Genomic DNA, 19,802 nt, shown 5'->3' on the forward strand with positions numbered 1-19,802 from the left:
CATCTCCTTTTTAAGAATAACAACTAGAGCAGGGTTTGTGAGTCTGGTTTTTAACTATGGGGTAGAACAACCCAGTGAGATAAGACTCAGCAGTGTGTGTCCCAGGAACAGAGGCAATTGCTGTGTTGGGGCTGCCATCAGGCAGGCACACGATCATTTTCTGATTATTGTTTGACAGTCAACGATTTGCGCAAACAGAGTGATTCATCCTGAGTCCCGACAGCAAGATTGCAACTTTCTAATTCCCTCCCCTTGGGACAGCAGCTAACTAAGTTTCCCAGCGTATGGTCCTACCCTGAACTCAGATGCTGTTCACAAGCCCTTGCTTATTCTTAAAAAGGTAGCAAGGTGAATATCACTGCAAATGCCACTCTTTCATTTTGGTAAAGTTGTAATTATTAGTGATGTAACAGTGTAGTCGATTAACTGATTAACAAATAAGCAAAAGATTATTGGTTAATACTGTAGCCCATATGCATTTCTCTGCCTCCTCCCTCTGCCAGTAAATTTTTTAGCAGGCTGACCAACAGCACAGCTCAGTCTTGATTTGCAATGGGTCTGGTACCTACCCCTGCTGCGGCTCTGCATTTAAAGTGTATTAGGAGGTAGACGGGCAGGCAGACTGGCTCAGTTCCGGCTCACACCAGGTCCAGGAGCTTAGACCCACCCCACAACAGAGGCTGCTGCCACCCCATGCTGCGCTGCTACCTCTGTATAAGAGGGTAACAGGTAGCCGTTCCATGAGGGGAGCTGGTTTTTAAACTGGCTTCCCTTGCAGACCGGCTCCCATCTGGCACCCCACGCTGCTGCCTCTGATACAGAGGCAGCAGTGTGGTGTGGCAGGGGGCTTCTTGGGAGTGGGGCTGGAGCACACTGGCTGGGGACTATAGAATAGTTGAATGACCGATACGACTTCATGAGATTATTCAACTATTCAATTAACTGATATTTAACATCCCTAGTAATTATCACTGGGAATTTCTTTTATCGCTCCCGATTCATGTTAAACACCCAAAACAAAACACTTCCAGAAGAGCGTGCACAAAGCAAGAGCAACCTTTCTGCAGTTCTTTCAACCCAAACTAAATCAACAAACCCATCCAAATCAAACAAAAATAAATATGATCTTAACAATCAGACCCACAAAGCCTGCCCCAAACAGTGTTCACTCTGAAAGGGGAGATGGGCCAGTGACAACATGAGGTCCACTAGTGACTTTGAGTCTCAAATCTCATTTCCCTGCCCCCACATGCAGGACCATTCCCGTTTATGCTGGTGCAATGAAGGGAGTGGAGGAAAGTGACGTTTCTGAGAGGAGCAATCACTTGGAAGTGGGATGTTTTGTCGTTGCACCCTTTTTCTTTTGCTGAGCCATAGCAGCCCTTCCTGTTTCTTTAATGTGTTTAGTAGTCCAGATCTACCATTTGGCCACTGTCTAGTCATTGGCAGCCAGCTTTGGAAAGAATAAGAACCAGCAGGAATCTCACCCAGTTTCCAAATCTTTTTCTTTTTGATTGGCTACCTCTGAGAGCAGCAAAAACTGTTTCTGGCTTTTGACTCCCCAAGAAACTCTCTCTCCCTGACTACAAAGAGTCATCTCCTTCAGCCAACCTCTCAGACTGGCTCCAAACCACACCTTCTTGGGGGATTTCCATAGATTAAGGAGTAAGTGTAACTGCAGATTGGAACCTGGGACTTTTGGAGTTAAGTGGAGAAGCCACTACTACAGCATGCACTACAAAGCCAGCCAGTGCTCAGCTTAGGCTGTAGAGCTCCCTTGTTCTTATCTTTCGCTGTACGTGGTCTAGACCAGTTTTTCTCAACCAGTGGTACGAGCACCCTTAGGGGTACATGAGAGAAGTCTGGGGGGTACAGCGCTTAAGTTTTACAGCGCTTTATTATTTTTCTATTTTTTACACCCAAAAATTTTAGCGCCTTCCCGGCTACAATTACGTTGTTTAAATAAATGTGTTGCAACTGTGGAAAAAAATATTGTATGTCTGAAAACTGTGGGTGCGGGGGGTACTTATACATTTTTTTTAAAGGGGTACTTTATTAAAAAAAAGGTTGAGAAACACTGGTCTAAATGCCACGACATGGGTGAACCACACTAGGGCTACATCTACACAGCTTTCCTATTCCGCAAAAGCCTATGCAAATGAAGCACAGATTAGCATACTGCTGTGCTTCATTTGCATAAATAATTAGGAGCTGTTTTTGAGCAAAAGTTTTTTGCACAGAAAGGCGCAATCGACACAGCGCATTTTTGCGCAAAACCCTCTTCTTGCGCAAGAGCCATTCTTCCTGAAAAAATGAGGAAGAACGGCTTTCTGTGCAGGGGGGAGGTTGCGCAAAAAGGGTTCCTAATTAATTATGTAAATGAAGCTCCGCAATATGCTAATCCACGCCTCATTTGCATAGGCTTTTGCAGAAGAGGGAAGCTTTGTAGACATAGCCCGAGTGTGTGGGTTACACAAGCTCAATTTATTTTGGACTGTCCCTGGTCTTCCGACATGACTACCTACCCTAAATGTTGAAAAGTCATGAGTTGGGCTCCCCAAATACCACAAAATTGGCTTAAAAATCACAGGTATTTAATAATTTTCAGGCTCTTTTTATTAGCCATTATGAGGTAGCTGTGTTTTCCAGATTCTCTCTGTAAATACATTGGCTAGACATAAACAACAACATACAATTTTGAAATTCTCAAGAAACCATGGAATTCTAGGTTTGTGCGCAAAGAAAAGCTCTAAGAAAAACACCAAATATCACAAGGTTTGTGATAAATTGAGGAGAGTTGACTCCACTTTACAGGTAGCTCTGAAATCCATAAGGGTCCATTAGAATAATTTGCCATGCCCCAGGAAATACAGTTCTGAGCCCCAAGTTCTGACAAATCACCATTCTGTTCGAGGGGCTGGAAAGCGGAGGTGCGGGGAGGGAATGAATGATGTAATTTTCACTGAGCATTGCTGCACATATTAGCAGAAATTGTATTTTATCCCAAGTAAAAAGATACTAAGATATCAGCATGCAATTTAACTTTCTCCTTCCCCCGTGAACTACTGGGAAGATTGGCTGGTTTGACACAATTGGAAATGAGGTGCCCCGTGCTTTCAATAAAGCACCATTTGTTATGTCTATTAGGTGATTAATGTTTGGGCATTTGTAAACTCCCAGAGAAAGCGGCACGGCGTCCCAAGCACAGCACACACCCCTGCATGCAGGCAATGATACGATGTATTCAAGGCTGAAATTCTGCCCGGGACTAGTCCCATCGGCTGTTAGCGTTCCCCTTTCACGCTGACTAGCAAATACCTCTGAATGGGAATAAAGGGCTGAATTTTTTAAAAGCAGAAATAACAGCTCAGTGGACACCAGAGGTTTCTTTTGAAGATGCCATAATCCTAATGTATCCTGAACTAAACAGATTCTTTTCTGTCTTCGGCCTAAATGTGCCCATGTGCTCTGCATTCTGATTTGAGGCTATTTATGGAATGGAGAAAATATGTACCAACTGCTGAGTTCACTGTAAGTCCAGGGCTCACAACGCACATGCAGAGACACACTTGCCAATAGTAACGGGTTGGATAAATTCAGACACTCGGGGGTGGGGAACCTACGGCCCGGGGGGCTGGCTCCGGCTCCCAGCTTGCTCGGATCCAGCCCCTAAGGCTCGGGGCCCACTGCCAGCATTGGGGAGCCCACACTGGTGCTCCAACCCCACACCCCCTCTGCAGCACCCTCCATGGGGCTGGAGTGTCAGTGCTGGCTCGCTGCTGTGAGGGGAGGAGCCCCAAGCTTCACAGGCCAGAGTCAAGCAAGCCAGAGCTGGATCTGATCCATGGGCTCTTCCTGGCAGGGGCAGGAAGTGACTCCACACGCTACTGCTCCCCCTCCCGCTGCCGGGCACAGTGAACTGCTACCTGAAGGCTTTTCCCCGCACAAAATCTCCTAGCTCACTTTTGTGCAGCCCCTGAATGGTTTTTCTGTGTGTCAGCGGCTCCCGACACCAAAAAGGTTCCCCACCCCAAAGGTATCCAACAGCTACCAGGGAATGACTAGGGCTGAGCCATCTTTTGTCAGTAGAATGTCAGAAACATGGAGTTAGCAGGCCTCTGTTTCTGAAACCACTCTCCGGGTACGTCTACACTGCCAGGCTATTTCAGGATAGCTCCCCTGCGTCTAGCCAAGGCGCCCACTATTTCAAAATATTTTTCTAAATAACAGGCGTGCTATTTCGCCATCCCAGTAAACCTCATTGCATGAAGGATAAGGGATCGCTCGAAAGACAGCTTTCTTTCGAAATTTGGCGACGTGTAGATGCGCCAAATTTCAAAATAAGCTATTTCGAATTAAAATCCAAATAAGATATGCAATTTGCGTAGCGCAAATTGCGTAGCGCGAATTGCATAACTTATTTCGAGTTTAGGATGTTGCGTAGATGCACCTTCCATGAGCAGGCTCCCTTAGAGCTTTTCCGGTTCTTGGTAGCCACTTTAGTCCCCTTTCCTCGCTCAGATTGGTAACCAAGGCCCCCAGCTACAGAACTACATTCATGTGTCTTTATTTGCAAGCAGAACAAAGGACAGCAGTTTGCCTTTGGAGGACCCACCTCATCAGCCAGTTTTAGTGTAGTTCCATAGCTTAGCTAGCTCTTGTGCTGCCTATTCAATTACTCCACACATGAGTCCCACTGAGTGGGTGGAAAGATTCAGGCCCATGCGGAAACATCCTGCTTTAAGTGAAATTTGCCAAACTTCTTGCAACTTCTCTTGATCGGAGCAGATTCATCACAGGGGTAATTCCATTTGGCCCATGGTCTGCAAACACTGTATCAGCAAAGAGCCATCATTTTTGCTCACTGGTTTCCTGCAAAGTATGTTTCCTAGGTCTGCTAGGCATAATGGGACAATTCCCCCATGGTTCAGTGAAATCAATAGTTTCAACAGGGATGAATCTGGCCTAATGAATGACAAGTTTCACAACAAAATGCCCTTTCTAATAGCACTCTGGCCTGGCCACATCCACTGCTCCTCTCGTCTCTCCCCATTTCTACTCTACAGTTAAGCAACTGCCCCTCGGCTCTCAGATCAAGATGATCAACACCACATGCTGGATATGAGCCGCTGCATGTGTAGTCTAGCACTGCTAAGTCATTTCTAGCCTGGATCAAAACAATCGCCAGAGTTGGCTCAGAATAATTTGATTTATCTTGGAGAATTTCAGTCGCCTCTAAGATTTATTCAACAAGTGCTTTATCAAATTGTGATTGGAAATTTCCAAATTATTTCCATCCTGCCACTTCACTTGTACAGTGATTTCCCCCCACCCCCACCCCCTTTGGAGGGTAGTGCTGAAAAATCATCTTCCAGAGTCAGAGGAATATAGAACCAAACATAGGGATTGGACTCATAATTACCAAGTGCCCTGCTGGCCAATAAACTGCACAGGGGAACCAATGTAGGTGAATTGCTAATCTCATTTAGAGTGTCAGCCCTTAAATGCAGAGATCCTGTATTCTTATGTTTTCAGTGCAATGCCCAACTCACTTCTGGAGCTACAAAATAATATCCATGCAAATGTACAAACTGTCTATCAGGTACTTGCATGGTTTTTATCGCTGCCCTCAGAGTAGCTCTAAGTGATTTATGGCTTTATCCTCATGCAGGGAAGCATCATCAACACTGTTTTACTGATGGAGAAACAGAAGTACAGTACAAAGAACACGAGTGACTTGCCCAAGGAACCCAGACCCAACAGCGTGGCTTAAGTTACGTAAGAATACGTAGCTGAAGTTGGCTTACTTTAAGCCAAGCTTGGTGGTGTTCACACAATGGGAGGCCGATGGGAGGAAACGCTCCCATCGGCTTCCCTTCCTCTTTGCGAAAGCAGGAGTACTGGATGCCAGTGGAGGCACCCTCTGAGTTCAATTTAGCAAGTCTTAACTAGACTTGTGAAATCAAACCCCAGAAGATTGATTGCAGCAGCAGTGATCTTCCTTTTAGTGTAGACAAGTCCTGAAAGACTCTCTGGGAGAGCTAGAAATTGAAGCCAGCATCGCCTTAGTTTGGGGTCCAGCCCCCGAACCACAAAACATTCCTGTTCTCTAGAAAATAGTTCAAAACAAAGACACTCTAGACTTAACATTTAAAATTGTATTGCCTGAAATAAGTGACCAAACAACCTGAGTTACACCATGCATAGCTCCAGAAAAAGAAAAAGAAAAAGATCACTATAAAAGAAGACAAAAGTGTGTGTTCTTTGCAACACATATATGGGCATATTGCTTATTTACCTGGGAGGAGAAAGGGAAGAATATAATCTTCTGACCCAGTGCTCAGGGTACAAACTGGGATAAAGGGAATTATTCTCAGGACTTTTCATTGTGTAAACAAAGAGAATTCAGGAGACATATAAAAGCTCCTGCATGGTCTATCAGTTGTAAGAAGCCACCATGTATTGGTAATTAACCATCTCCCTGTTGTACTGACGGTGTGAGTGTAGCACCGCAACACACTGCGCTCACGAGATCCAGAGCTGCGTCGCAAGGTTGGGTAATTGTGCCTCTGATTCGTGGAAGCAAATATGGCCCTGATGTTGCAGATTGCTGGAGCATTGTTACGGTAACGCGCATTGCAAGGGAAAGTAGAAAGAAATCCGTTCCCATAAATTACATTTCAATTTCCTTCCCGCTAATTAGAATAAGAAAGTCAAACATGATGGGGCATTTGTGAATAGCTTTTCATACAAGCACTTTTATTGTTAAAAATAATACGAGAGAGGGAGTGAGACAAAGAAAGCAAGGGAATGCATGTGCTTTAATCGTCTCCTTCCCTGTTTTGACAAGGAAACTCACAGGTGCTTATGTGCTGGCAAATACAAAGGTATCCTGGTACGCTGCAGGTTTCCTTGGTGAATGTCTAATGTCAAGTGCTGGCTCACTGTCTCTGCTGTACCCAGCTGAAGAAGAGGGTGCACCCTTCCTTTTAAAATTAGGGCTCTTATAGGAGAAGGATTGGACAGAACAGGTTGCCACGGCATGAAGGATTGTGTGGGTGTCACCATTATTCACCAGGAGAGAAGTAAGGGTTAACACACAGCAAGGAGTTAAGATGGACACACACACGTTCTCCCGCTGTGTGAGTTTGTGTATCCTCAGTGACTCCAGAAGAACATGTGCCTGTTATTAGTTGTCTCCTAAGTGTGCCAGATACTCACCCTCTCTCCTCTGGAATTATCAGCCATTCAGAAATGGCCACCACATCACAGGCCTATTTCTGACTTAGCCCCTCCATCTGCACAGCGAATCCTGTTTTGAGCGAGACTCCAGGGAGACGCACACAGAGAGGTGGGTTTCTCAGGGGCAGAGAATTGCACTTGGAAAGTTGAGGGACACTCTGAGGTGGCCTCATGTACAGTTTCAGAGGCATTGGAGGAAAAGATGTACAACAAATGCTCGGCAGCCACACTCCCTGGAATCCCTGGACAGGCAGGAAGGTTGCAAACTGTGTAATTCTGGGCCCGTTTTGTAGAGCAGATTTAATGTTTGCTTTTCTTTTTAGTAACTGGACAAGCTCTTATGAGAAATCTATAGAAAGCCCATATTTTTTTCTGTAGAGTTTTTAAAACAAATCCACAGACTTCTATAAAGAGAATATAAGGAGGGGGGGCAGGGGAGAAATGGATACACATGACAGGATGGCTTAAAAATTTGATACAAGGGACAGCCTACTCAGAAACTCCCCAGGCTGCTGTAAGATCCATTCGTTTTCTTTCTATTCGTCCCAGAGAAATTTTCCAAAAAGGAATGGCAAATGCCAAACACCAGGATGGGGGAAAGTGTATTGTAATTAAGCTGATTCATTCCATCACTCTGGATCTGAATAAAGTGAAGTCCACGCACGCAGTTGGCTGTAAATGAGGCTGTCAAATGAGCTCTTAAAATGCCAAGAGCCTATGAATTACTCACAGACACTGCGGGTCTCAGAGTCCTGTTTGGGAGACTGTGCTTTTGCCCCTGTGCCCTGATAGAAAGTTTCCTCCATTCTCTGTTTAGCTCGCTGGCTGCTGTTCTTGATGTAAAGGCAGATACTCTTCAGAGCTGCCTGGTAGCAGCAATGCATTTGAGATGCTCTGGGATCCTCCAGCAGGAAAGATCCATGTGTCTGATTGACCCTATTCAGGTCTCATTTGGGTCATGCCAGAGCTAGAATTTCTCGAATGAAGGAATTTTTTATTCCCCCTCCCATCTGTTTCCCCCAATTTGATCTGAGCAATAATGGAATTAGCATACACGCTGGCAGGCAAGACCTGACTCAGAGTGCTTCCAGCCATTCTTTCCAAGCGATTCAGCTCCATCCCTTCCAATTAGCTTTTCCGTTTTCGCTAAGTTAATTGCGAAGTTGTTAGCCTGGCGGTGTTGTAAAAACGAAGGAAGAAAAGAATGAGGCAGAAGCCAAAGAGCGTAAATTATTCTGGATGCTGCGCATGTCCACGGGGAACCCAGGAGACAGCTGTTCGCATCCAAGAACTCCGAGGACACGTTGGAGTAAATTCAAACTCAGCCTGATGATTGCAAATCCTGGTCACGTCTCCTTAAACTCCAGATACTTCGTTGTTCCTGCACCCTAACACTTCAGCCTGCATGATCAGAACGTACCATCCCATCCTAGCAATCAGTGCCAGCGGCGTGTGGTTCTGAGGTTACCTTTCCCTCTCTCTCTCTCACTCTTCTCCTAATCCCCCAGCTCCTCCTCATCTCCCCACTCCCATTGTTTTACTTAGCCCCTTCCCTTCCCACATCCATTCCCTCTCACCACCTCCCCAGCTGGCTGGCTTCTGGCAGGGCCACTGGACACCACACCAGGACATTCTCTCTCTTCAGTTCTGGCCATCTGCTTGGGATCTCACCTACTTCGGGACATCCCCCAGTCTGTGGACAATGGACCCAGGTAAGAGCGGCTAGTTCCCAAGATGCAGTTCAGCATAGGTGAACGAGTCACCCAGGAGGAAGGGGGGAGGGGGGGAGTGAATTCACCCAATGCTCTCAAAGCGAGTCATTGGGATTTGGGATCTGTTATTGCAGAAGCAACCCCACTTTGCTATTCTTGATGCAAACGGCAAGGGTGCGTCTACCCTGCACCCTTACCTCCAAATAGCATATTTCTCAATTTGGCGCGATTCCAAATTTTGAAACAAAGCGCTATTCCGATAAGTCCCTTAGCCCTCGTAGAACAAGGGTTACAGGGGTGCCGGAATAGCGCACCTCTTATTTCAAAATATATTTCAAAATAACGGGCATGTTTAAAGATGCAGAATTGTTATTTCAGGATACTTCCGGCATCCCAAAATAGCATTGCTGTCCATACGTAGCCCAAGAGACCATCTCTGCCTTCCAAACAGCTTAAAACCTTAGTCTACAAGTCAGGCCGGGAAAGAGGCATGGGGAGTGGTGACTTGTCCAGGATCCCACAATAGGTCGCTGGCAGAGCAAGGAGTAGAACTCAGCTCTCGTACCTCACACTCCCATGCCTCATCCTTCAGAAGAACATAAGGATGGCCATACTGGGTCAGCCCAAAGATCCATCTAGCCCAGTATCCTGTCTCCAGAAAGTGGCTAATACCAGATGCCCCAGAGAGAGGGAACACAACAGGTAATCATCACATGATCCCTCTCCTGTTATCCATTTTCAGAGAAACCGAGGCTAGGGAGACCATTCCTACCCATCCTGCCTAATAGCCAGTGCTGGACCCAACCTCCATAAATCTATCTAGCTCTTTTTTGAACCCTGTTAAAGTCCTAGTCTTCACAACATCCTCTGGCAAGGAGTTCCACAGGTTGACTGTGCACTGAGTGAAGTAAAACTCCCTTCATTTGTTTTAAACCTGCTGCCTATTAATTTAATTTGGTGACCCCTAGTTCTTATATTGTGGGAATAAGTAAATAACTTTTCCTTATTCACTTTTTCCATACCAGTGGAAACTTACTCACTTTTCACCACCCCACTTCTTGTTGTTTGGGTCACTCATTCACTGACTAAGCCGTTCTTAGTCAGCAAGGCAGAGAACTCTCAAATGGAAAGGATTCAAAGCATTTTTTCTCTCTTGACAGACTGACAGCTTAGTAAAGCCAAACAAGTAGCAGAGCCAATAGTCCAGCAATGGGCATCATTTCTACAGAGGGGCCACTTAATAAATTTTGCTATCTGATTGGGGGCAAGTTCCACTCCTGGAAGGGGCGGGGCCTGGGGCAGAAGGGGCAGGGCTAGGGACTAGCCTCTCCCCAGATTTGTGTGGTGCTGGAGGTTTTGAATTAAAAACACGTCAAAGGACTTGCGGCACCTGGCTCTGTGGCTACCATATTGTCTGGCAGCTGCCTGGAGTCACTGCAGCTATTTAAAGGGTTTGTGCTCTGGCCTCTGCCTGGATAGCACTGCAACTGTGAGCCTTGAGCCATTTGTATAGGATCCTGCTGCCTGAGCCACAGTCTGGAAATTCAGTGGCATGGGCAACAGGATATAAATAGAAAGTGGCCAGATGCATCCATGGGCCGGGTCAAAGTGTTAGGTGGACCAGATCTTGCCCAGCCCTGCAATAGCCCATCCTGGAAAAATGAGAAGGCTGCACAGGTGTGAAGGCAAGTCACACAACTTCAGGCTGAGATTAATTGCTCCACATAGCAGCAGCCAGGAGAATGAAAACGGCCCTAGTGGGTCAGAGCAATATTCCACCTTGCTAGGGTCCTGTCTCTGTTAGGGCATATCTACACAGCAGCGTTATTCTGAAATAACTTTGCGAGCGTCTACACAGCGAGCCCGTTATTTTGAAATCATTTTGAAATAATGGGCTTCTTACTCCAACTTCTGTAACTCTCATTTCATGAGGAGTAAGAGAAGTTGGAGGAAGAGTGCCCTTTCTCAGACTTCCTGCTGTGTAGACTGTACCAAGAGCAAAAATAAGCTATTTCGACTTAAGCTACCCAATTAGCTTGGCTCAAGTTACGTAGCTTATTTCAAGTTCAGCCCTGCTGTGTGGATACGCAATTTAGTGACTAGTCCCAGAGCTTGAGAGGGAAGCATACAAAACAGGGCACTTGGAGCAATCCATTCCATCTGCCCCTCCCAGCTTCTGCAGTCAGAAATTTAGGGTCACCCTAAGTATGAGGTTGCCTCCCTAATCATCTTGGCTAATAACTAGAGATGGATCTATCCTCCATGAACTTATCTAGTTCTTTTAAAAAAACAGTTATATTTGGAAGCTTCAGGGTGCAGCCGAGTTAGTCTGTACAGGATAAACTTAAAAACAACAAAAGGTCTGGTAGCACTTCATAGACTAACAAAACATGTAGATGGTATCACATTTTCTTAGTTGTATTTGGGACTTCTCAACATCCTCTGGCAATGAGGCCCACAGATTCATTATGTGTCATGTGAAAAAGTGCTTCCTCTTCTTTCTAGGACACCTAGGCTATGTCTAGACTGGCCAGTTTTTCTGGAAAACTTGCCAGCTGTCTACACTGGCCGCTTGACTTTCCGCAAAAGCACTGATGATCTCATGTAAGATTGTCAGTGCTTTTGCGGAAATATTGTGCTGCTCCCGTTCGGGCAAAAGTCTTTTTCCGAAAAACTTTTGTGCAAAAGGGCCAGTGTAGACAGCAGAGATTTGTTTTCCGCAAAAAAGCCCCGATCGCGAAAATGGCGATCGGGGCTTTTTTGCGGAAAAGCACATCTAGATTGGCCACAGATGCTTTTCCGCAAAAAGTGCTTTTGTGGAAAAGCGTCCTGCCAATCTAGACACTCTTTTCCGAAAATGCTTTTAACGGAAAACTTTTAATGGAAAACGAAAATGCTTTTAACAGAAAATCATGCCAGTCTAGACGTAGCCCCACTGTCTATTAACTTCATTATGACCTCTGGATTTTGTTGTGTAGGAAAGGGGTGAATTGCACTTCTCCGGTCACTTTTTCCACGTCATTCATGATCTGATAGACCTCTAAGCTAAACAACCTTAATCTTTTTAGTCTCTTTTTGCACGGAAGCCCATCCATATACTTGAACATCATTTGTTGCCCTCTCTGAACCTCTTCCAGCTCTATTATAGCCTTCTTGAGATGGGGTGATCCAAACTAGATGCAGTATTCAAGCTATAAGAGCACCAAGGAATTATATAGTGGTATTTTCTTATTTTCTATCCCTTTCCTGATAATTTCTAGTATTCTGTTAGCCTTTTGGGCCATTGCTACATAGCGAGCTATAGTTTCCAGAGAACTATCCATAGTAATGGGAGAACTCCCCAGCTCTCTATCCTTTACGGGTCACCTGATTAAGCGACTGTACGGCAGTGTTCCCTATTACAGCACAAACTAATGCATTATGTCTTTGTTATGTTAATGTCATACCACTGCACAATTTAAATAGCACTTCCAGAAAAATTAAGTATGTTCATTGACACAATGAAATGTTTTCACCCTCCATGTAACCTTCACAGTTTCTGTACAAAATCTATCAGTCAGTAAACTATTCATCTGCGAATGCTTACCAATTATTATGCTAATGCATTACAATACATTACAGTGAATTCTTTTTAAATGCCAGGAAATGCAGCTGTCTGGCAAGCTACCTCACTATATTATGGAACTATCAATAAACAACATAATATTTGCAACTGGATTTTGACTGCACTGTTAGAGTTATGCAGATTTTTTTTATCATTTGATATTATGAAGTAGTCCAGAAACCAGAACAGCACAATATATTCTTCCTCTACAGGAAACAATTCAGGTATCTACATGCAAAGGAGGGTAAGCATTGCAATAGGGGACTTCACCGAACCCACTTGTGACTTTGCAGCATGGTGTACCTTACGGAAGGTACCTGGTACCCATAGGAATACACACACTACACTAACACATCAGCTCAACGTATGACCAATCATCTTTACTGGATGATACCAAGTGTTAGCTGGTTCTCACTGGATATAGGCTATAAGCCCAGAGAACCTTCTTAACTATGCAACATCAATATCAATAGCTCTGACTAATGAGATTCCTTTCGCAAAGCACCAGGGCTGCTCCCAGCTGTAAAAAGGGACCGTCTGTTCCAGGGGATTTCAAACTTTTTTTTTCTCATGACCCAGTTGAAGAAAATTGTTGATGCCTCAACCCAACATAATGTGATTGGAGTGTGGACTCTGAAGTGGGGCAGAGAATGAGCGCTTCAGAGTCAAGAAGGGGGCTGTGGCTTTGAGGGGGGGCCAGGAGGGTTGGTGCAGCGGGGGGGCTAAGGCAGCTTCCTGCCTCTCCTGGCACTGCAGACCATGCTGCCCCCAGAAGCAGCCGGCAGCAGGTTCCCAGCCAATGGGAGTGCGATGCTAGTGTTCAGGGGCAGTGCCTGGAGCCCTGTGCGCTCTTCTTCCCTCCCCCTCTCCCACCTAGGAGTTGAGGCTGTTACCAGCCGCTTCTGAGGCACAGCGCTGTCTGTAGTGCCAGGACAAGGCAAGTCGCTGCCTTAGCCCCCCCCCCCCCCCACTGCTCACCTGATCCCCATGCAGCAACGAGACCCCGTGCCCGACATTCCACCACCCAATACTGGGTCACAACCCTAAGTTTGAAAACCTCTGCACTATTCTATCACTTGTTTTAGGAGCTTCTTAGTGTTCCTATGAGTTTTGTTATGCCATATATAGTTGCATGGGGTTTAAAGCTGGTTAATTTTCTAGAATTAATAGTTTTGGTTGGGGACAAAGAATTGCTGAATTTTGAATTTGAGCAGATTTTTAATAAATTGACTCTAAGGAGACGATTTGGTGTCTCCTAAATACCGACAAATGTTGAAATATACTATGCAGATTTTATACTGTGCATTATGCCTGTGTCTGTGCACAGGTGCATAACACCTCACAGTGCTGCATATCATATATATAGTAGCCCATTGTCTGTGCATCTGTAACACTGACGTACACGGCCACGTTCCCTGCCCCGCCCCCTTTTCCCTCCCTCTGTGGCGCGCTGCGCCACTCAGCTGAGCCCCAGTGGACAGGAAGGAGGGCGGGGCGGTGATGTACACGGCCAGAGGGCTGGGCCATGTACATCACTGCCCTCCCTTCCTCCTCCTGCCGTGGCGCTGAGTGGTGAACCTCTCAGCCAGGCCACCGCGGGAGAGGGGAAGGGGGGGCAGTGACATAGACAGCCCCGCCCCCTGGCCGTGTAAGTCGCCGCCCCACCCCTCCTCCTCCGTGGCGGCCCAGCTAAGCACGCAACACTCAGCCGAGCTGCCACGGAGGGAGGGGAATGGGGCGGGGCAGTGACATACACGGCCAGGGGATGGGACCGTGTACGTCACCGCCCCCCTTCCCCTCCCGCTGTGGCACTCAGCTGGCTGGGCTGCAGGGGGAGCCAGCAGTGCAAGGGGCCGTTTGGGCTCCCCCGCCGTGGGAGGGGAAGGGAGAGCGGTGACGTACACGGCCCCGCCCCCTGGCCATGTACGTCACCGCCTCGCCCCCCTCCCTCGCGGCAGCCCGGCTGAGCAGGCAGCATTCAGCCAAGCGCCACGGCTGGAGGGAAGGGGAAAGGGAAAGGGGGCGGGGAGAGACGGATGGGAGAGAGAGGCAGGAGGAGGAGGAGAGCTGTGAGAGAGGGGGTAGGCAGTAGGAGGAGAGAGAGAGAGAGAGAGAGACCGAGCGAGAGCACTCAGGAGAGAAGACCTGAAAATTCCATCTTATGACAAGCTAATTGGCTAGTATATATATATATATATATATATATATATCTACACTCACCTGTAGTTTACATACTTTTACATACAGTTAGATATATTTAAACATTTACAGCTGTACAATACTTCATTGAATCTATTGATTTCCTTACAGTGTGGTGCAGAATATAGAAAAGGAAATATGAATGCAGTGAGCCACTGAGCCCCCAGGAAAACTCTGACAGTTACAAAGCTAGGGCTTTTGTCGCTGATCCGTACGATACACTTGCTCTCCTCCACAGAGAGCTGCACACAGAGCACCGGGCTGGTGGCAAACATATAAAAGCAAAAAAGCCCAGGCCTAAAGAAAAGGAAAATCCTAATGTGTCAGAGGAGGTAATGCCCAAGGCTGATCATGGTCCCATGCTCGCATGGGGCATTCAGGACTTGAAGTGTGTGGCCAACACAGAGGGGAAAACTGAATTCTGAACAGAGGTGACACATTCGAAGCATCACAGACATCGGGGATGAGGTGATGTGAGTGAGGCACATTTTGCCATTTATGTTAACAGTAATACATGAGTCCAAAGACAGAGGTGGTGGTTTTGCACATACGTGATCTCTGGTGGGTGTAATAATCAATCAAATGCCCCTATTGTGGCCTACCATTAGGATGGGTGAGGAAAATAGCTTTCCCATCCTGAGAGAATTCACAACACTTCAAAAACTTTTGCCATCTCAAATAGGGACAAGAAGTAAAAAATGTCACTTTTTTATTAACTGAAAATGAAAAAAAAAAAGGTTCAGTTTAAAGTTTCATTTTGATTTTGAGCTTCCCCACCCCCTACCATGTAACCTTTATTATTGTAAAGTTCCTAAAAAATGGCTGATCTTTTTAAAAAAAGTGTCTACTTCAACAATTCCAACTTTACATTTGGTTGAGCTGGGTGTTCTTCAAACAGTGTGGGTGTTCTGCAAACATTATACATATATAATGAATTGGAATTTTTCCGCAGATCCTTGTCATTGAAAGATTCCTAACCAGCTCTCTCCATTGCTTACCCCTCGGCTTCTTGAAGCTCTGCCATCCCTCTCTCTTGGAGCCTTCCCAAACTTTCAAACTAAGATGGGTTCTTCTAACACTCATTATTGCAGAATGTTTATAAAAAGACGTAGGAGTACAATCGTGTGTCCTCCCAGGTGCTCCCTTGTGATGTGGTAGGGCTGCAGTGACTCTGTCTCTATTTCCCTCTTGATCTTCTGTGACTCTATCCAGTCACCAACACTTTGCTGAGTGAAGTTACTTTGCTACTGGCTAGGTCATGTCAGAGTTCCAGACCTCACACAACCTCTAGTATAAATACCAAGAGACATAGACTCTTCCTTCTGTTCAGGGCTTAGACGTTGGCAGACTCTCTGCCCCTTCCAGGCATCTCAACATTTCCATTCTGTCTGGGCTTCTCAGAAATTGTCAGTCAATGGCAACTGAACAAAGTCACACCAAGCCAACCTAGCTTCAGGGAGGCTCAGACAGGCCCTCCCTCGACCCCTGACCTTAGCCAGTCACCTGCTGAGCTGGTCCCTCCCCTTTGAGCTCCCCCTCAGAGCCCCACACTTGCTTCTTATGTCTCTGGGTGGGGCTGATTGCCCCCTTCCCCCCCCCCACACACAGTCCATCAACCATTTCTTGACTCGTGGGGTTTGCACATTCCATGACAGGAAGACCGATGGATGCAGCCAGTCATCCCTCAGAGCATGTCTGGTTCTCTGTTTTCCTTTTCTTGGACGTTAACATGCATGAATATGCTTATTAGAAGCATGGTTATAATTAGAGTATTAAATGAAATAATTATCGCCTGTGATTAATCCTGGCGAGGACAGATATGTCTGAGAGTCTGGAAGGCATGTTTCAATGAGTTCTGAATTATGAATGTTTAATTCCAGTTAACAAGCTCAATAGCTAGAGGTGAAGACACTGGAGAACAGCACGGCTCCCCGTCTCTGAGCAAACACTGGGCCTTTTCGTGCCTGTTTCTTCCCATCGCTGGCCCCTGTGGACCAAACTCTGAGCTGACATCCCTCCTGCGACTCCCGGGGAGAATGTGGCCCAATCTTGTTGTTCCAAACAGTGATTGTGAGTCAGTGGCTGGCCATCCCAGCTGACTCCATGGTCTCACGTAGTTGCCACTCGCAGGAAATACAGCCCCTGACCAAGTGCGCTCATCACACGGCGCACTGCTCTTCGCACCAGCATGGGACCCAGGCCTCTGGCCAAATTCCAGCTCCCGTGAGCAGACACTCTGCCAGCCTGTATTTCCCTCACACGCTGGGGCCAGAGGGCTAAGAGCTTGCTGATATCTATAGCTGGTCACAGGGGGCCTACTGCTCGTCCGCATGCCCAGCTGCCGCTTCACATTAAAGGAGGCTAAAAATGCTTCAGAAACTTAATCATGCCATGGAAGCAATTGCTGTTGGTAGCCGTGGGGGTGTCTTATGACCTCACAAACGAGCGAGAAGAGGCTGCCCAGGAGAATTTCTCTGTAGATCTGGTCTGCACTGCAAAAACTGGCTCCCTTCTCCCCGACCTACAGCACCCTTTGCTTCCTGACCTAAACAGCTGTGAAGCATGGTTATGCCAGATAACTTTGTCCTGCCTGGAGTTCAGAGGGCTGGACTAGAGCAGCCGTTTGCAGGCCTATGATCTCTGCTTTGTTAAATGTCACCCCAAAAGCGGCGACATTTCAACGGTGGCTAAAAGCGATTCATCATTTCCACCCTGGGGGCTGGGGCTTCATTCGTTTGTAAATCACTTTACATTTCTGTTGGGCACTCCATCCGAGGATCTCAAAGTATAACAGCTCCCTCAGTGAGAAGGTGTTGATATCACACATGGCCCTCGGACCAAAGGCTGCATGACTTTGGGACTTTCCTAATTTACACAGATCCATGTGTTTCTAAATAGATTTCTCCATGGGTACAATCAACACCCATCCTCAAGCTTGCTCTGTATCGCCTCTCTTTCTGGGAAGAGTGCAAGCGCTCTAAGGCAAAGACCCTTGCCTGCAGTGTTCTATAAAGTGGCATGTAGCCATTGTGACAGTGTCAGGAGGCTACAGGGGAGTAGCAAAGGGGAAATATATTAGCCCTAGAGTACAGCTAGACTATAAGGATATGTCTAGACTGAATCCCTCTGCTGGCAGAGGGATGCAGATTAGGCTGGGTGAAATTGCTAATGAAGCGGGGATTTAAATATCCCTAGCTTCATTAGCATAAAAATGGCTGCCGCTTTTTTTTGCCACGGAGTTTTGTCTGCGAAAAGCGGCAGTCTGGAGGGTAATCTATCGCTAAAGAAAGCCTTTGCCAATAGATCCCTTATGCCTCGTAAAACCTGCAGGTTAAGAACATAAGAACGGCCGTACTGGGTCAGACCAAAGGTCCATCTAGCCCAATAGCCTGTCTACCGACAGTGGCCAGCACCAGGTGCCCCAGAGAGGGTGGACCAAAGACAATGATCAAGCGATTTATCTCCTGCCATCCCTCTCCAGCCTCTGACAAACAGAGGCCAAGGACACCATTTTATCCCCTGTCTAATAGCCTTTTATGGACCTATGGTTATATTTGCTTTTACAAGCCCCGCCCCCCTCCCCCGCAGGCTATATTGGAGTGTGGGGTATATAGGGGTGTTTTTACTCACCAGCGGGTTTTTTTAAATCACCGGAGGCTGGTGGTTCCTGGGGCTGCACAGGAACGGAGGGAGTGAGTACTCCCCAGCCCAGAGGATGGTAGTTCCTGCTCCCCCGCCACTTCCTACGGCTGCAGAGGAATCAGGGGGATAAGCGCTCCCTTGCCTGGAGGCTGGCAGCTGCGCAGGAACGGGGGCGGTGAGGGTGAGTGGCTGGCTAATTCCCCCCCTCCCCCACCGCACCATAAATTAGCAAATATACCCCCAGCACAGAAAAGTCTTGTATAGCCCGCGGGTTATACTCGTGCACGGGGTATACAAGATTTTTTTATTGAAATAGAAAAAACCACGGGGTATATTTGGGTGCGGGGTATATTCTCTAAATTACAGTAGTTCTGCTCCATAGACCCCCAGAGCTGGGGCTGAGCTGAAAAGTTTGGATCCAGGTCCTCACCAAAACTCTGATTGATGCCAGAGTCTGGAGTTCTGATTACTCCAGACTACAGCGCTGCATAAGGCCACAAAATTCAGATCCAGACTCAGACACAAACACCCAGCCCCCATGAACTTTTGGGTGTTCAGCTTTTGGGACTGTATTCAGCTCCCCCCAGACAAAACATTCATACATGGAGAGAAGAAACATTTAGACAAGGCCTGGCTATGTGGCTGATGTGAGTCTCTCCAGGCAAACAGCTCTGAGCTAAAGAGGTATATCTATAAGGTAGGTGATTACAATGGCGTTTAAAATTCCTCAAGTCAAAGAGCCATAGACAGAGGCACTTCACAGGCGCTGATACTGTCTGTAAGCAGATCTTGACACAATGTGAGTCAGTAACACAGCTGAGCTCTGACATTCTCCACGTACAAAAAGAGCAAGCAGAGAATCCAGGCTTGCACATTGTTCCATGCTCTTTAACCATGACTGTAATTAACCATCAGGGACTCTCAATCCAGCCTCTACAGGGCCAAAGCAAACACTTCATCATCTCTTCTCCTTACATATAAAAGTTAGGAAGCTGCAGAAGGGAGCAAGTCTGGTTTGGGAATTATGTGCTGGCTTCTCTGTCCATCTTTCAACATAAGTACTGGCCACGCAGTTCAAATATAAAATGAGGCTGTCTTACCTGACAAAAGGTGGCTTGGTTGTATGCACATTGAAAGATTGCAAGCAAGAGAAATCTACTCACTCTATACTATACTTCAATGCATAAAGCTATTTTTGCAGCCTCAGCATTTCCTACAGGACAAGTCAGCCTTTAAAAAGAAAAGGAAACTTACGATGAGCACTCAAATCTGATTCCTGCTGAAGATGCACAAATCCCTTTGAATGGAGAAAGTTCCCGGATGAACTTCCTTCACCCAATACCCAGATCAAAGCATTCAGGATGTTCAAGTTCTCTGGGCTTGTTAGTGCAGGACACAAAAAT

At 46.6% G+C, this 19,802-nt stretch overlaps 1 protein-coding gene across 2 annotated transcripts in view; it reads right to left on the bottom strand.

Annotated features, from left to right (window-relative positions):
* The window catches only part of GRIK3 (glutamate ionotropic receptor kainate type subunit 3), a 303,000-nt gene that overhangs the window by 231,796 nt on the left and 51,402 nt on the right, over positions 1-19,802 (bottom strand). The gene's annotated exons all lie outside the window — the stretch shown is intronic.

The sequence above is a fragment of the Pelodiscus sinensis genome, chromosome 25 (genome assembly GCF_049634645.1).
Source record: "Pelodiscus sinensis isolate JC-2024 chromosome 25, ASM4963464v1, whole genome shotgun sequence".
Classification (NCBI taxonomy): Eukaryota; Metazoa; Chordata; order Testudines; family Trionychidae; genus Pelodiscus; species Pelodiscus sinensis.